This window comes from Galendromus occidentalis, unplaced genomic scaffold (assembly GCF_000255335.2).
Source record: "Galendromus occidentalis unplaced genomic scaffold, Mocc_1.1 scf7180000076600, whole genome shotgun sequence".
Classification (NCBI taxonomy): Eukaryota; Metazoa; Arthropoda; class Arachnida; order Mesostigmata; family Phytoseiidae; genus Galendromus; species Galendromus occidentalis.
This window is the reverse complement of record NW_003804589.1, coordinates 344,196-354,036: the sequence shown is the minus strand read 5'-3', so window position 1 is coordinate 354,036 and position 9,841 is coordinate 344,196.

Below are 9,841 nucleotides of genomic sequence, written 5' to 3'. Positions count from 1 at the left end.
GAACCCCGCTAGATTGAACGAACGCCTTCGCCGCGGATTAAATTCTCTCTGTGGGATTGACAAAGTGCACAAACGCCCGACGATCGCGGCAATTTCTTGCTCGGCTAAGCTCCGATGAGATTCCAAGAGGTTTGGCCGACGGACTGACATTGACGAAGACTTGTAACTTGTAAGTCAAGATCGATGTTCGCCCCATTACAATCCTTGTCATACGAAATACGCTCTCAATCGACGGTCGATAGCTCAGGTATGAGAACAGCCGACAACATCGCTCCGGAAAGCGAGCACATGAGTTTCGATGAAAAAAAATCGCTTGCGGGAATGGTGGGAGGCTCAGAGTGGACCCGAAGAATCGGGAATCACATCGAATGACTTGTTGAGTATTCCCACGAAAGAGCGCACGGAGTTCCACTCGAATTATGTTGGCTCTTGTGTTTGCCCGGATCCAACACCGCCCGTCGGATGCATCCGAAAAACACATTCCGGCACTAGGGTCGAAGACTCGGATCCAAAGTTCCGAATCCGTGGAAGTCATGACAGTCGCGATCATCAGAAAAGTCGACCAGGACTTCGGAATGGCAGAGATCCGCATCGATATCCTTGGAGAATACGAAGGAATGGAGAAGTGATTCCGCGGTCACGTACCGATTTTCGACGCAATTTTCGCAATTATTGAGTTTCTACATGTCGCGGCCGAGAACGAGTCACCCGGAGAACGATCAGACATGAGCTCGGATCATCCTGGGCATATGTTCCCGATCCGGGGAAAATTTTCCCAGATGATCGCCGAGCTCAATCGAGACGAATCTCCTGTTGCTGAGATAAATGCATCACCTGTGGTCGGAGGCAGCGAGCAGGCAGGCAGCCGAATGTTTCGCGGAGCCAGAAGGCTGACGGCGATTTTCCGTAGAGATAGGCTACTACTAAACTTGGTCTCGTGCCGCTGCCCCTGAGCTGAGGGGCGGTCGCACCTCTTGGTCATTACACTTACTTAGAGCTAATGTTTTTTTCCTTTCCTCCACGCATACGCGCACACACAAACCATTGATTTCGGTTTGCCGATGCTACAACCGATCCCGCACGCCACGACTTGCGTACGCTCTTCTTGTGTTGTACCGCCTGCTGCTGTAGCCCAGTACCAATTAATAGCTTCATTGATCCACTACAACGAGTGAGTGAGGCCCTTGAGAAATTCCTCCCAAGGATTTATTGAAGTACGAGCCGCTTCCTTCCTTCGATGATTTCTTCTCCCTTCAGCGAGACAAGGGTTCCTCCGGACCTTTGAAATCTATTGTAACATAGTGAATAGCAATTCGGGTGCTCCCGATCCAATCAAATCATATCTCTCGGAACGCCTCAGCGATCTCTCTGTATTTAGATCGAGACGATTCCTACCCTGGGTTCGTCTAGGTGTCTATTGCCGTAGGACGGTGACGCAAAAAAAGGAACATTCGGTCGAGAGAGAGAGAGATATTTTCACCCTCCACATATCGGAATCGAAGCAGGGTATTTATTATATTTCTTCTATACTTTTCTATGATAGTCATTATATTATGTTTTTGGCGCGGAGAACCGTTCGATATTCGGTCAACTCTGAAATCGGAGAGACCGAAACTTCATTCGGGGAGAGTCGTCATCCGCGGAAAGTCATCGAGTCCTGTTCTCCAGCAGAAAGTCTTCTGGCTTTTCATCCCAGGAGTCGATTAGAATTCCGAAGCTCGGGCCATCTTTCGGGTGGGGAGCTCCCTCCGGCGAAGCAGAAAGATATACCTATCCGAAATTATGAGAAGCGCCCGCAGGAGGAGAATGAAAAACGGGAATCACGCTGACGACATCGGCCCCGCGTAAGCTCCACGGACTTGCCTATTGTGACTTCTGAGTTCGCGTAGGGATCCGAAGAAGAAACGCCTTCGTTCCGCTAGGCGATATCGTGTTGTAATCAAGTGGTCGGGGTGCTCGCTGTTAATTGTCCACCGTTCTGACCTCCACCCCTCACGGAGACCGTTGCTCGTACACCTGTCGAGCTGCTAGTCGGCTGCCTATTTCAAAGCTTGGTCTGCAGCGAGCCCGGTGCAATACATTTGACTTCGTGAAGCTGACGCTTAACGGTGGCGGCTGCGGGAGCGACGACGACGACGTCGATACAACTAGCTTTACCTCTGCGACGACGACTACTTACACTAGCACTATGGTCGGAGTTAGACACCGTGAGTCGTGAGCGAGGCTAGCTGCCAGACGAGCGAGCAAGCAAGTGAGCGAATCAACGAACGAGTGAGCGAAAGAGCACCCAATGCTTCTGTTCATTGATAAGCTGGGCGTTGCTGGCTTCATTCTTCTATACGCCGTACTACTACTCGCCGTGGGGGTCCGGCATGATCCGAACGAAGCACTTACTCTACTGCTTCGCGAGTTCGCGATACACCAAGGAGTGTTGTTGTTGTTGTTGTCTCGGTCGCCGCCGCCGCCGCTGCTACCAGTGCTACAAATACTTTCGTACCTGTGAACGACGAACGTAGCGCACCAACCGAGATACTGATTTATTATGATTGACTTGCGGCTCGACGCTGCTGCTCGTGCGGTCAGTCTCGAGAGCCGGTGAGGTACTTGGCACCTTCGTGGTCAAACTTCCTGTTCTGCGAGTGTCACGTACCTCGAGCGTCGGACCGAGCGAACGCATCCCAACCAGTCGACGAAAAACAAATATTCATCCGCGGAAAATATCGATCGAGTCACGTACACCAACACTCGTTTGCTAGAATGAGGTAATGCTGGGAGAAGACCTCATTGATACCGGTGGTCACCTCCAGACATTCGCGGAGAACTTCGCCACGGTCGGTGGAATTGCTACTTTATCACGTCACCAGAATGTTTTTTTCCGTACCTACGAAACGCGTTGATATACCAAGCGGAATCCAATTTGGTGCGGACAGGAGCTCAAGCTTCTGAACGCGGCTCCTCTTCTGAATAATGATGATAATGTCTCAAAACCTCAACACGTCACTCTTGAACCGAATGACGTTTGATCGGAGTAGACGAGGGAAATTCGCCGCGCTCTCAAGTCTCGGATTCCACTCTCGAATCGATAGGCTCCCGATCAGTCCAGCAACGCCGACGTGAATCTCAAATTATGACGTCATCACCAAAATGAGGATCGTTCCCGAACTATATCCCATAAGGAGCTCACAACTTGCCGAAAATTGTTGCTCTCGCTGAAAACTTCCTAAATACTTCCACTACGGGACGTGGACCGACACCATCGATGATGATCATCTGAGCCTACCCCCACACCCTGACCGGCAAACGAAGAAGAGCAGGGATGGGGCAGCTGAAAACCCCTATCCAGCTCTGACCCCGAGGTCAGGGGGATCGGCCTGAGGTGATTCCAATTTCCAGGGAATCGCCATCTGAAGTTTCATGCCAGGGTGGGAGACAATGTCTTCTGGAGCTTCGGCTTCTGCCATCGCAGAATGCGCGAGATCTCAATCCCGACCAGAATCCGGCCCTATCCTCTTCGGCTCGATAGAGGAATCCGAACGGAAGGAAGTACGCCTATTTCTGCAGGCACAGCCGCGTGATGGGGGATGTGCTCTCCCGGAGATGAAGCCCATCGTTCAGGTTGAGGTCGAGCTGTAGATTGCGTTCCTACGGAAGTGGCGAACCGCTCCGGATGAACTGGTCAGGTAGTATGGACAAATGAATTATCGCTATTAGTGCAGTTTGATTGCAACGCGCCGACCACGGTCTCAGCAAACGAATCTTCGTCTCACATACGCAGGTCACGTGCGATCGTCAATTACGCCACGTAAGTGAGCGTTTGTGAGCTGGCGCGCGAGGGAGGAAACCTCGAAGCGGGTGGTCTCGACGCCTGGCATCGCCTTACTTCATGAATGAATGAAGTCCAAGGAATGTGTGCGATACGCAGCCCTGTGAGCGCGTGCGTTCGTTCGTGTGTGTGTGTGCGAGTGAGTGTCTATGGATTCAGACAGTCACTCGGTCGGTCAGTCAGTAAGTCAGTCAGTCACTCACTGCATCCATCCATCCATCGGTCCTCCGGTGACTGTAAGTCTGTTTGTCGGGTGACATCCCAGCGGACGGGGACAATACAACTATCAAAACGAGCTGAATTGAGACGTCCATTTACATCAGAGACAGTTTAAAGCATGGCGTCCACGTCACAGCGCGCATTCTTGAAAGTTTTCTTTACACCCTCCTTTCATCTCCGTCCGTCCACGAGCTTCGTGGCCGAATATGAAGAATCGTCAAGCCGTCGATTCGCGAAAGTGTCCCGGAGGAGCCGCTGGCCTCCTTGCGCGCTTGCGCGAGAAGAAAATGAGACGGCATGAGACACGCGAACTCAAAACACCAGTCGTTCAGAGCGAATACTTCGACCGGCTATCTGAAGTGAGGACTCCTCGCCGAGGTTCCGCGTAGGTTTCCGAACTCTGCTTGATTACAGCAATTAACCGCTCCAAGATTAAAAGGTTTTAGGCGATCAATAATTTATGCCGTTGACTCTGCGCGAGCAGCACGAATCTTCGGCGAAAGTTCAGGAAACTTCCCGGCGCTCATCGGCTCTGGCGCACTTGGGTTCCTCCTGTTCCTCGTCCCTCTGGTGGCGGGTTTTCCTTTTCCCGCGCCCGGAGCCACTAACCTGCACGCGGGTCAATTACTCTGACTCACATAATCACTACCTCGGAGGTTTCAACCCTAACCCGCTGTCCGAGCCCCGAGCACTACGAAGCGCAGAGGCCAGTGGTGTGGCGGCGGCGAGGCTGCGGTTTTCAATCTAGACGACGACGACGAGTGTCACATGCTGTTCTCTGAGCGTCACCCATTACCAACTGGCCAGTTGTCATCTATCTGCGGGGTGAAACACGTCGTGCACGCGAGCTTCGCTTTAGTCAAAGTCAAAAGCTCGCTTGGGCTCCACTGTGGACTAGCGCGGATTTAGAGTCTCCCTGTCCGACTGAGGGCAGCAGCGATGGCAAAGACCCGAGGAGCTCGGAGACGAAAGCATCGCGAATCAATTACGTCCCTGTCGAGATCATCCTCTTTTGTCTGACTGCTTTGTCGACTGGATAGCCGGTTGGCTCCGATCGCCAGGTTGCGTGCGCCTCGTCGTCTGTTGGGTGAACTCGAGAAGTTGAAAAATCGTCGTAGAATTCGCTCTCGATTTCAAACCCTCGCGGCCTTCAGCTGCTCCCCGCTCACATGTTTCGCCTATCCGCAATGTAATATTTATCTAATAATATAAATCCAGTGGATCCTATGGAATGTGACGAGGTTCAGGCGAAAGCGTTGCAAACTCTATATGGACCCGGTATCTGAGCTCTTAGGGAAAGGATTGGACGGGCTACTCCGGGGACAGCACGAGAGGTTTTCAACCCGGAGACGGATCCAGGGAGCATCCCTGGGTGGATTAAGCCTGGAGTCCTTGCGTCAATGCCGGCTGCGAACTTTCCCCGCGGGGACAGATGACGGGGCCGGCTTTTCCCCGCTCAGGCGTGGGAATGCACCTCCTCTGAGATAACGGCCCAGTCATCGTTCGACAGACTCGTCGGCATATGTCAAGAATTGCGGACGTTCTGCCGTCACAGGATTCTTTCGACAATCGTTCTCTCTGGGAGCGGAATGGATCCGCGTTTCTTCGGAGGAGCCGGAGTACTTGCTTGTTTGCAATCATACCACGACGGTGCTCGATGCACGCTAGAAGCCATTTCGGATGGACACTCTATTCGAAAATAGCGCCCACAATGGCGCGAGGACCCAGCTCAACCGACCGACCGACCAACCATACAACCACCAGTGAACACGACTAGCTATCCTTTGAAGCCTACAACTCCGAGGTTTGCTGGCTAGGTGAAGAGATATTTAGATAACCGATAGCGCTCGATGGCCAGGTGTGGTTCTCTTCGCTAGCGTGACCATTGCACTTCTCGGGAGAAGAAAGACATCGTTTCAATGGAGAAAAAAGAGTTACAAAGATTAGACCAGATGACTTGGTGATACGAGAAACGCACGCTCGCCGTTTGACCCGCCTCGGCCGAGGCTGTCATCCGCTCACGGATGATCTGACGGGTTGACGATTCAGAGGAGGTTTCACACGAGATCAGATATCCAGGACCGGGGAATTCTGTGTAGCTCCTTCGGAGAAAATATCAGAATTTTGTCCTTTCCGACCCTCTCTCTCTCGAGAACTGACCGTGCCTGATCTCGATATTCAGCTTGTCGCGAGCACTCGTTGCTGTCATTCTGCATCGAGGTAAGCTCTTGAAGGCAACGTTCCCGTCACTTCGGTTTCGACTCCGACGAAGAGATCGAATTCGAACCTCGGGAATTCGCGTTAATTCGGATTGTCACGTATAAAGCGGATTGTGCCGAGTATCCGGGGCGAATCTGAATTCCGGCCCGGCGGAACACGGTCAGCGGACGCGTGGACAAACATCTGACCCCACTACGGACGTATCATACGGCCGCGACAGCAACGGCGGCTGCGTAGACCAAGCGAGCTGCAATGTCGGTGTATAACTGTCTTTTCTTCCTCTGCCGACTTGTTGTTCAAGAAACGAACCGCCCGACAAACCGCGCTCGCGTCGTCTCTTCTAATGTAATGTAAAGCGAATTTTTTCGGAACCGCCCTGTGTATGTTCTGCTTGCCTGTTACTTGTCTGTTGCGCGCGAGCGGGCGAGAGCGCGCCACTGAGCCGGGGTAAGCTGACATCGTCTGCTTTGGAACTATTGCTTGTTCGTAGGGATATTTCTTCAGTTTTCGTGTTCACATATTGTCTGAAGATTCGCCTTTATACAAGAGCCAACATACAGAGCAGCATGCGATTGACGGCTGCTTGGATCTCGGGCTGGCTGGTTCGGATTTTTTTCGCTTGCCCACGCCAAGAATCTTCCGTCTGGCGTATTAACTGTTTTTTAATTCTCGTAATGAGCTTAGCAAGAGCGTGCCGCGGTTCCGCGCTTGCGTCTCTACACCTACATCGACGCTGACATCGTACCACTTAACGACCGGTGTGCTGCCGATGAGTACCGGTGTCGTTGTCTCCCTCCTCGTGGTGGTGGTCGTCGTCCGCGCGGAGCATTTCCCGTGACAAAGCTCAGCGTGGATTTTGGTCGGCAGAATTGACAAGTTTAAAATGGCCGGCAAGCAATTAGATGCTGTTTCGTAGGCACGGCATCCTCTCGTCATCATTTCGCCCGCCGTCTAGGTGGAGTACGGAGGCATGGGAGGTAGCGGATGAATGGACCAACGGACGGACGTATCGAATGCACGGAAGATATTTATGGTACGATTATGGAAATGCTACCATAACAACACGAAACCCAAGTCAAAGCGGATACTCAAAAAGACTTTCATCAATCCTCTGTCGATGGATGGCAGAAGGAGTGAATTCGGCGAGTCGCCCAACAGGGGACGATGCCCCGCTCCAATGACGTAGACCAGCGTTTCTCAAACTAGGGGGACGCGTCTCCCGGGGGAGACGCGGGGAAAATCTAGGGGAGACGCTTAGGGTTCCGAGAATTCCCGACCGACCTAATATCAAGTTTCTGAAAGCTTATCAAGCCCATTGCTACTGCACTCCAAGCTTATAATCATTGTACAATTAAAGGATCAAGCCGTATCTACGGATGAAACGGCACTGTGGCATGTCTCGGTCGAAACTCTATATTCTCAGATATTCGATGACCCTCGGAGGAGACGCGAGCGCTCCCCAAAGGGCAGAAGGGAGACGTAGGAGAAAAAAGTTTGAGAATCGCTGACGTAGACAAAATGACGTGAAGCTACGGTGCGGCGCAAGCTCAAAATCCCCGGACCCCTGCACAACCTGCGTCGTTCTCATACGTTTTTTGGGGAGTTCGATGAGGAGAACCGTCAAATTCCCAGCGACCCCCTTCCTCTCTGCGTAGAAACTCGATGATCATTGTGCATTCGTCATGGATCATTTGATTGTGATCGGATGCCCTACTCGGAGACTTCCGCTGCCGAGCCCGGCGGCGGGATTCTACGAGGAGGCGTCACCCTATAATTGAGCAATGGGAGAAGTTAAGTGGCTGTAAATTGGTATGCCGAGGACTGGGCCAGGCAAATATATTGAGACATCAAATTTCTATGATGAAATTATCAATTTTGAAATATGGTCGTTCCCTCAGAGCAGGATGGGAGGGAGGCAGTGAAGAAGACAGTTAGGTCGGTCGGCGCGTATACATAGCTGCTGCCGCCATCGCTGCTTGTTGTGGTTGTTGCGCTAGGCCGAGTCGGCGCCAGGTCCTCCCATCTGTTCGACATGTAGACATGACGAGGCCGGATGCGCCGAGGTCGCTTGGGGTGCCAGCGTTGAATTTAACCATCAAATATCCTGTCTTCATCATCGACTTTGTCCATCCATGTGAAGTGGGGTGCTGCGGGGGAGGAATAACACACAGATCAGGGCGTCTCAACACAAAACATAATTCTCAAACTTCAAGGGCGTCGCTCACTCGTTCGCTCTTTTTTTCGCCGACTCGCGCCGATACTCCTCTGGGCAACTCCATGTCGAGGTTTACATTTGGTCATCTAGCATAAAGAGGGGTTTGAGACGCAGTCCCGTTCCCGGTTCTGGAAGCGAGACGGGAGCTCAGCAATTATCTCGCTATCGTTCGGGACAGGCATCCGGCCATCGATAAGCGGGGAGTTTTTTCAAGAACTCTTCTCTATGTTCCGTCACGCGTTCGTCATTCATTGCCCGCTAAGATACGTTGATAGTGTTCACCTGCTCGAAGGGAATCGCGCTTTCCACGCAGCGCCGAATCCGAAACCGTTTAGATCAGGCGTGGGAAATTAATTGGAAACTTCACCCTCGGGATCTCAGTTTCTGTTAACATTCATTGCCTACGATACGCTTGCCGTGACTCCTTCGGAGCGACTCATCGATTCATGCTTCGTTTATAATCTTTTTCTTTCAGCGATGTCTATTTTTGGGCGACCCATGTCCGAATTTGCATTTTGATTTGCTCTGTCCGTCACCTAATACCACCCAGGCGTTTCCAGGATTTTCGTCTTTCATTCTCTTGAACGATTTCGAAGCGTGCCTGGAACACAACACGCTTTTACCGGAATCGGAGAGGATCAGCGTGAAACGTAGCCGAGACTCGGAGAAAAGTTCGTCTCAATAAAACTTGCGCACATAAAAATACGACCATTACGACCAGTTCCCTCGGTATGGCAGCCATGGGGAGCTCGAAGGGCGTCTTCGCTCCGAAAGTCAATGAAAAAAAGGATCGTCTGACAAAAAATATGGTCTGAACCCTCTTTTCCTCCCGGCGACAACTGACACCATTTTGCAACGTCAAAGCTTTTTCTCGAAACGTCCTGATGACTGCTTCGAAACAAGAGTCGCGCATCAGACAACAACGACCAACAACACCGGCAACATCACGACCGCGGGGAATATGACGCCGACTCGAACGTTGAGTTTATTCCGATTCGATCAACCTGTGACGTGAGCGCAACCGAACATCGGTCCAGATTCGGGTCCGGCTCCAAGAGTGACATCTTCTAGTCGGGCAACCTGCGCGTCGGGACGGTAATCTACATAGCGACGCAAAGGAGGACGATGGCTCTCTTGGCCGAGACACCCCCATCGGGTCGTCATCATCGATGTTCTTTCTGCTCTGACGAAGTCGTCGACGATGGTGTTGTTGAATGAAACTCCACAATGCCGCATCTATTGGAGCTATCCAAACATCAACGATCGGACCACCTCATTGAAGAGCGGGCCTGTGATCAACACTTGCCGACAATCGACTATAATCAAATAAAGATCACTTATGTACCAGAATCACCAGATCAACG